Genomic DNA, 7,500 nt, shown 5'->3' with positions numbered 1-7,500 from the left:
TCCTGCAGCAACATGAACCTGCCTCCGGCTTTTTTTTTTTTCTCCAGCGCGAGCGGGGGAAATAAAATAGCAGCGCGCACAGGGAAAATTAAAAAAAAAAAAAAAACCACGTGTGCTGCTTGGGCCAATAGGAGCTCGCCAGTGTTAAATCCACTCGCCCGGGGCATGCAGATGTATAGGTTTGTCGAACACTGTATGTATGTATGTATGTATGTATGTATGTATGTATGTATGTATGTACACACACACACACACACACACACACACACAGATAAAAACAGATTAAAAACCGTGCTTCTAATCAATAATACGGATACACACAATAAATTATGCACAAATTAATAGGTACATACACACAATGATGCAAATATATGTGTACACACATATAAATATATATTTTGGGGTACAAACATACCTCAAAGTAACCATCAGTCTGTTTCTTTGTGCATCGCTGGTTCCTCGTGGTCGCTGGACTGTGACGTTTCCCCCTGTGGAGACGTTGCTGCACAATGACATCTCTGTCAGGTACGCCTCCCGACCCGCCTGCCCACAAGCCCCGCCTACCAGAGCACACGCTCTGTATGAGGGGCAAGAACATGAAAAGCAGCCGCTTGGTAAGCGAGAGGTGAGCATCAGCGCTGGAGAGCGTGGCCACTCTCCACTATAAACACAGCCTAAGGCTACAAACGGGTAGCAATGGCGCTGAACAACGCTGGAGAGGCTGCGAACGGAGGAGAGCAGTGCAACCACTCAGGAGGCTCAAGCCGCGGACGGCAATTTGTGTCGTGCAACACGTGCAGACACACGGTGTTTTTTTTATGTGTGTGTATTAATAAATGTTTTAATCAGTACTACACTAGGTACTTTTTATTTCACTTTATTTTGGGAGAATCACGCATTGTTGGAGATCTTGGAGAAGGAATGCAGGTGTGGTCCTGATCAAGCGCAGGGGAAGGGATTAAAGATACTCATTTTTTTGCCAGTGATCAACTTCATTCTTGAAAGTAGGCATTTGTCAGGGTGACACAGGCCCCATAATCAAAGGTGCGGAGCAGTGGTTTGTCCCTTTTATATCCATAGGAAACACCGTTGAGGAAAGACATGTCTAAAGCCATCGACGTGGATAACAGGACTGGTTTTCATAACCATATACGAGACTGGTATTGTACTGTTCTGTGCCTGTGATTTGATTTGTGTGTTCAAGTTCTGCATTTGACAAGTTTTGGAAGACTTGTCTGTCTTGTCCCTAAAGCGGCTTCTTCAACCTTGGACTGATCTATTACACTCCTTTGATTGGGACTATAGTTCAATGCTTTAACTTGTTGATATACGAGTTGGCCCATTTATTTTTGGGAGAAGATATTAAGATCAAACCCATAGTCACTATTATGTATACACGTGGGGTCTCTGTATTTGGGGTCGGTCACATCCTTCACCTTTTAGGTATAGCTTTATGAGTACACTAGGCACGTTTGCCCAATGGGTATTTTTTAGGGTAAGCGCTTTGTGTAAGTAAATAGTTCTTTTATTGCAGTAAGGTGTATGGTCTCAGGAGAGGACGTGTCTGTCCTGAAACGCCACGTGTTTGCATATACCTGCTCTGATGCTTTGAATACAACGTAAGTTACTTACAGAAAAGGCTCCTGTGTGCCTCCTGCACCACTTTATTTCTTCATCTTCTTTCCCGGAGGTGGAGACACTGACTACATCCAGGTCACAGCTCTGTGTCCTACTGCGCATGCTCACACTAAGGGGATCATGGGAGCTGTAGTTTTTAGACTTCAAAACGGATCACGCGTCACATATTGTGTAGATTAGAAACAAGACAGTAACATTTCCCAGGCACTGTGCTAGGGAAAGATAGTTTCTTCTGCATGTAGATGTGTGATACTCCTCTTGGTCCTTAATATATTCCAGTAAAGCTGCTTCAGTTCCTCCCTTTTGGGCAATGTTGATATGAAGGATGTAACCTGGATATGACATTACCCCTGAAGCCGTAATACAACTAAAGTAACACCCCCTCCACAGGGCCATCTAAACAGCATTATAGGCCCCCGCGCAAAGCAGTGCACTGGGCCCTGCCTACGCAACCACTCACAGGCATAAAATGTTCCATAACATTGCAAGCAATAAAAACGAACAGCAAAATTTCTCTTGCGATTGCAGACATGCCAACTCTCCGCTACAAATCGTAATTTTTAAGCACTGAACCCCCTTACCTGTTATAAACCAAAAGAAAAAGAACTCAGTTGATGTAGCACTCAAATATCAATAGTGGTTTTTGTATTAATTAAAAGTAATCTTTATTTATCAATTAGGTATTAAAATAAATGGTGTACAAAGAAAAAATAATCATGACATGAATATGTCAGATGACTGGTGCTGTGCCAGAAGTAGCGGATCGCTACATGAAGATAGACCCCTATTGTCGGTCTAAGGGTAGCAGTGTCTAATTGCTTGAGTTGGTATAGGTAAGTAATAATACTCCCTCTTGGCCAAGGTGAGGAGTATAGTAATGTGGAACTGCAGATGGTAGATCTCGTCAGCTGCTATATGATTTAGCTGAACATCGCTATATATGCTGTAGTGTTTAGGTTTATTATAGTCTGTATGTCTAGTTGTCACCAAATTGCTATACAGATGGAGGAACAGTAGAATGTAGCCTTAATTGCTTCTCCTCAGTATAGTAATGTATAGCTAGAGTTTAGCCCTATATAGCCCCATGCTCTGAGTCCCCTGTGGTCACAAATTACCATCAGTGGCAGTTAGATAACAGTGAAATGCTATCAGGGCACTGGGAATAACGGGCGTAAGAAGCTCCCTGTGCGTCAGCTGTTTGCCCCCGTTTGAATCAGGTTGCACGCAGGAGTGCGTTCCGCTTCAAAACGCTGTAATAAGTATAGCAGTGGAGTGCTAAGTTCGCTATAGTGACTATAATGATGGCGTTCCAAACCATTCACCTCAAAATCGCAGCCATAGTTATATTGCAGTCCACTATTGAGACGGTAAGATAAAGCTGACACTGCTAGTTTAAAAAGCCCCTGTCGACGATCGTTTCGCGTCTGCTGCTTTGTCAAGACTCCTGGGCTGTTATCTGTGTCTCTTAGGCGGTGCGTATAGTGCCCGCGATAGCGACGCGTGACGTCACCCGTCGCCGTTAGCAAAAGTTGTATTTCGCTTTGCGGGCGACCAAGGCATTGATTGGTTCCGGGGCTGCCACATGGTGTGACAGCCCCCCAAAAAATCAAATATTCCCGGCTTCAAAAAATCACGCCGCCCTTACAATAAACGCGCACGCGGCGACAATGCATTTGTTTTCGGGCGACGTCGCATCGCTATAAGCGCGGCCTTAGGCTGCGTCCCCGCTGGCGCTGACCGCGCTATGCGCTTGGCGTTTACCTCTGTGAGTGGGAATCCTCCTGTTCACCCTCAAGCTATGCGCACAGACTCATGGGCGGGCACGCACGCTCTCCCAAGCTTTGGGCAAACGGAGTGAGAGGGGAGGTGGGGGGGGAGCAAACGGAGTGAGAGGGGAGGTGGGGGGGGAGCAAACGGAGTGAGAGGGGAGGTGGGGGTGAGCAAACGGAGTGAGAGGGGAGGTGGGGGGAGCAAACAGAGAGAGGGGAGGTGGGGGGGAGCAAACGGAGTGAGAGGGGAGGTGGGGGGGAGCAAACGGAGTGAGAGGGGAGGTGGGGGGAAGCAAACGGAGTGAGAGGGGAGGTGGGGGGGAGAAAACGGAGTGAGGGGAGGTGGGGGGGGGAAAACGGAGTGAGGGGAGGTGGGGGGGGAGAAAACGGAGTGAGGGGAGGTGGGGGGGAGAAAACGGAGTGAGAGGGGAGGTGGGGGGGGGAGAAAACAGAGTGAGAGGGGAGGTGGGGGGGAGCAAATGGAGTGAGAGGGGAGGTGGGGGGGAGCAAACGGAGTGAGAGGGGAGGTGGGGGGGCAAACGGAGTGAAATGGGAGGTGGGGGGGCAAAAGGAGTGAGAGAGGAGGTGGGGGGGCAAACGGAGTGAGAGAGGAGGTGGGGGGGGGCAAACGGAGTGAGAGGGGAGGTGGGGGGGGCAAATGGAGTGAGAGGGGAGGTGGGGGGCGCAAAGTGGGGGGGCAAACGGAGTGGGGGGGCGTCAAACGGAGTGGGAGGCCAGGGGGGGGCAAATGGAGTGGGGGGGGCGGGAGAGAACGCACGGGGGGGGGCGGGAGAGAACGCACGGGGGGGCGGGAGAGAACGCAGGGGGGGCGGGAGAGAACGCACGGGGGGCGGGAGAGAACGCACGGGGGGGCGGGAGAGAGCGCACGGGGGGGGGGGCTGGAGAGAGCGCACGGGGGGCGGGAGAGAGCGCACGGGGGGTGCGGGAGAGAGCGCACGGGGGGGCGGGAGAGAGCGCACGGGGGGGGGCGGGAGAGAGCGCACGGGGGGGGGCGGGAGAGAGCGCACGGGGGGGCGCGGGAGAGAGCGCACGGGGGGCGCGGGAGAGAGCGCACGGGGGGCGCGGGAGAGAGCCCACGGGGGCGCGGGAGAGAGCGCACGGGGGGCGCGGGAGAGAGCGCACGGGGGGCGCGGGAGAGAGCGCACGGGGGGCGCGGGAGAGAGCGCACGGGGGCGCGGGAGAGAGCGCACGGGGGCGCGGGAGAGAGCGCACGGGGGGGCGCGGGAGAGAGCGCACGGGGGGCGCGGGAGAGAGCGCACGGGGGGGGGCGCGGGAGAGAGCGCACGGGGGGCGCGAGAGAGCGCACGGGGGGCGCGAGAGAGCGCACGGAGGGCGCGAGAGAGCGCACGGAGGGCGCGAGAGAGCGCACGGAGGGGGGCGCGAGAGAGCGCACGGAGGGGGGCGCGAGAGAGCGCACGGAGGGGGGGCGCGAGAGAGAACACGGAGGGGGGCGCGAGAGAGAGCACGGAGGGGGGCGCGAGAGAGCGCACGGAGGGGGGCGCGAGAGAGCGCACGGGGGGGCGGGTGGAGAGGGCGCACGGGGGGCGGCGGAGAGAGCGCACGGGGGGGAGAAGTTCTATAGTGCGGGCGGCAGTTTTAGTTTGATGAGGTTAGTCAGCCATTCTATAATGGTGCCGTGCGCGTGTGTGGAAGCGGACGACAGGGGGGAAGATGAGTAAAAGAATGAATACGTGCTGCTGAAAATGTAAGTATGTGTGTGTATATGTATGTATGATGTTATTAAAAAAAAATTATTAAATGATTTATTTAATTATTTGAAAACTTATTTAAACACACACTCACGCACAGTATACACACAAAACGTGTGTGGCACGTGTACGCGCGCCCGGCCGCACAGTATATAACAGTCCTTAGTCCCTGCTGAAACTAACCTAGGGCTGCTGGTTTTGTCTTTGAAATTCAGATTGTCCTGATTTTATCATTTCATTTATTTTGCAAGTTAATAACAAGTTCCACCCCCCCCCACTCGCTCACGCAACCCCCCCCTACTCCCTCACGCAGAACCCCCCTTCCCCCTCACGTAGATTCCCCCCCCTGCCCCCTCACGCAGAGTCCCCCCCCCTGCCTCCTCACGCAGAGCACCCACCCTGCCCCCTCACCCAGAGCCCCCTGTCAAGAGAGAGGGGATTTGACCCGGGATTAAAGGGGTTACACCCCATTTGGCCACCCTCTACTCTCACCTGGGAAGCAAGGGGTTAACTGGACTGGGGTCCAGTAATGTGGTTTTGTCTTGCTTCAGCCATCCAACTGTTTATTCCCCTGTAAAAATGTATTATTTCTGTTCCAGTGACTGCGCCACACAAACACTGGGATCCATCCGGGAGGGCAAGGGTTAATAGTTGAATAGTGATTCTAGCCCTTTGTTTAAGTTACCCTCAAAGATGCCTGCCTACTAAGGAATGCGACCAAATGTTTGGAGGAAGCTGGAGTGGTTTGTGAGTGTTAAAACTCACACTTACAAACCATAGTATCCTGCCCAACACCCCTGATTTAGGAGTGGGGCTACAGAATGAGTGACATTATTAAATATAAGAATATTATGAGATGTCCTCGGATGAATGTGCTAAAAGCTACATATGTGTATTCGTGGGACTGATTCGCACATAAGGATTACAGACACCTGATGCTTAGCCAGTCCTAAGAGACAGATATTAATATTTCTCTTAATTTTAGTACTACACGGTAATATTTAGTATCATTGGGAGCGTCATGCTTGACGGAATGTATTATTATGTCTCGAGTGCCAGTAAGTACTACTGAACTGAAGTTATTTACAGTGTATATGGGATTTTGGATCTGCTCTGACAATGCAGACCGCCATCTGCTATGCTAATAGGGCAGGGAGAGCATCCTGCAAGAATTAGCATAGCCCGGTGATCAAAAGGTAACTGCCCTAATTGTTTATACTGGGGCAGGAACCAAGGAACTGAGTGTTTTTAAGTGTGATACTTCACACTTACAATGGAAGCCAAAATCTGCTTCAAAGAGATTTTTTCCAGCCACCTCGGCATCTAGGGTTAAGAGATGGGTTTGAAATGGTATTTAAACCAGAGTCAGCACCTTACTCAAATGTGCCTCATGTCTTCATGATCTTCATGTATTGCTGTGATGGCTTCATCAGAAACTGAATTATGGAAGAAATGGCCCATCCTGTATCGTGATGGCTTTTCTTGTCCTAACCTTTAAGTAAGTGTCCATATTTTGTCTGTTATTTGTATATCTTGTGTGTTCACCTTTTTCAAGGAATAATTATATTTATCATATCTAAGTCTCGTCCGGTTCAACCCAGTTATATCTTTGGGTGGTGTATTATTCATAGCCTGTCACAAAGCTCCCATCACACCCCCCCCCTGCCCCTGACCCAGAGCCGCCCCCCCACTGCTCCCTCACCCAGAGCTCCCCCCTGCTCCCTCACACAGAGCTCCCAACTGCTCTCTCACACAGAGCACCCCCTACCCCCTCACCCAGAGCCCACCCCTACCCCCTCACCCAGAGCCCCCCCTGCTCCCTCACCCAGAGCCCCCCCATCTCCCTCACCCAGAGCCCCCCCTACCCCCACCCAGAGCCCCCCCCCTACCCCCTCACCCAGAGCCCACCCCTGCTCCCTCACCCAGAGCCCCCCCTGCTCCCCTCACCCAGAGCCCCCCTGCTCCCTCACCCAGAGCCCGCCCCCTGCCCCCTCACCCCCTGCTCCCTCGCACAGAGCCCCCCCCTGCTCCCTCACCCAGAGACCGCCCCCTGCCCCCTCACTCCCTGCTCCCTCGCACAGAGCCCCCCCCTTCTCCCTCGCACAGAGCCCCCCCTGCTCCCTCACCCAGAGCCCCCCCCCACCCCCTCCCTGCCCCCTCACCCAAACCCCCCCCCCTGCCCCCTCACCCCAAACCCCCCCCCCTGCCCCCTCACCCAAACCCCCCCCCTGCCCCCTCACCCAAACCCCCCCCCCTGCCCCCTCACCCAAACCCCCCCCCTGCCCCCTCACCCAAACCCCCCCCCCTGCCCCCTCACCCAAACCCCCCCCCTGCCCCCTCACCCCCCCCTGCCCCCTCACCCC

At 53.4% G+C, this 7,500-nt stretch overlaps 2 protein-coding genes across 4 annotated transcripts in view; both read right to left on the bottom strand.

Moving 5' to 3' along the window:
- LOC142466748 (uncharacterized) overlaps positions 1-1,718 on the bottom strand; it is a 259,636-nt gene extending 257,918 nt beyond the window's left edge. The window contains exon 1 of the mRNA XM_075572113.1: positions 1,633-1,718. The gene's annotated coding sequence lies outside the window, so the exon portion shown is untranslated. The remainder of the gene's footprint in view (positions 1-1,632) is intronic.
- LOC142466753 (uncharacterized) overlaps positions 1-7,500 on the bottom strand; it is a 308,465-nt gene that overhangs the window by 30,606 nt on the left and 270,359 nt on the right. The window lies entirely within an intron of this gene.

The sequence above is a fragment of the Ascaphus truei genome, chromosome 15 (assembly GCF_040206685.1).
Source record: "Ascaphus truei isolate aAscTru1 chromosome 15, aAscTru1.hap1, whole genome shotgun sequence".
Taxonomy (NCBI): Eukaryota; Metazoa; Chordata; class Amphibia; order Anura; family Ascaphidae; genus Ascaphus; species Ascaphus truei.
This window is presented reverse-complemented; position numbering and strand designations above follow the sequence as displayed.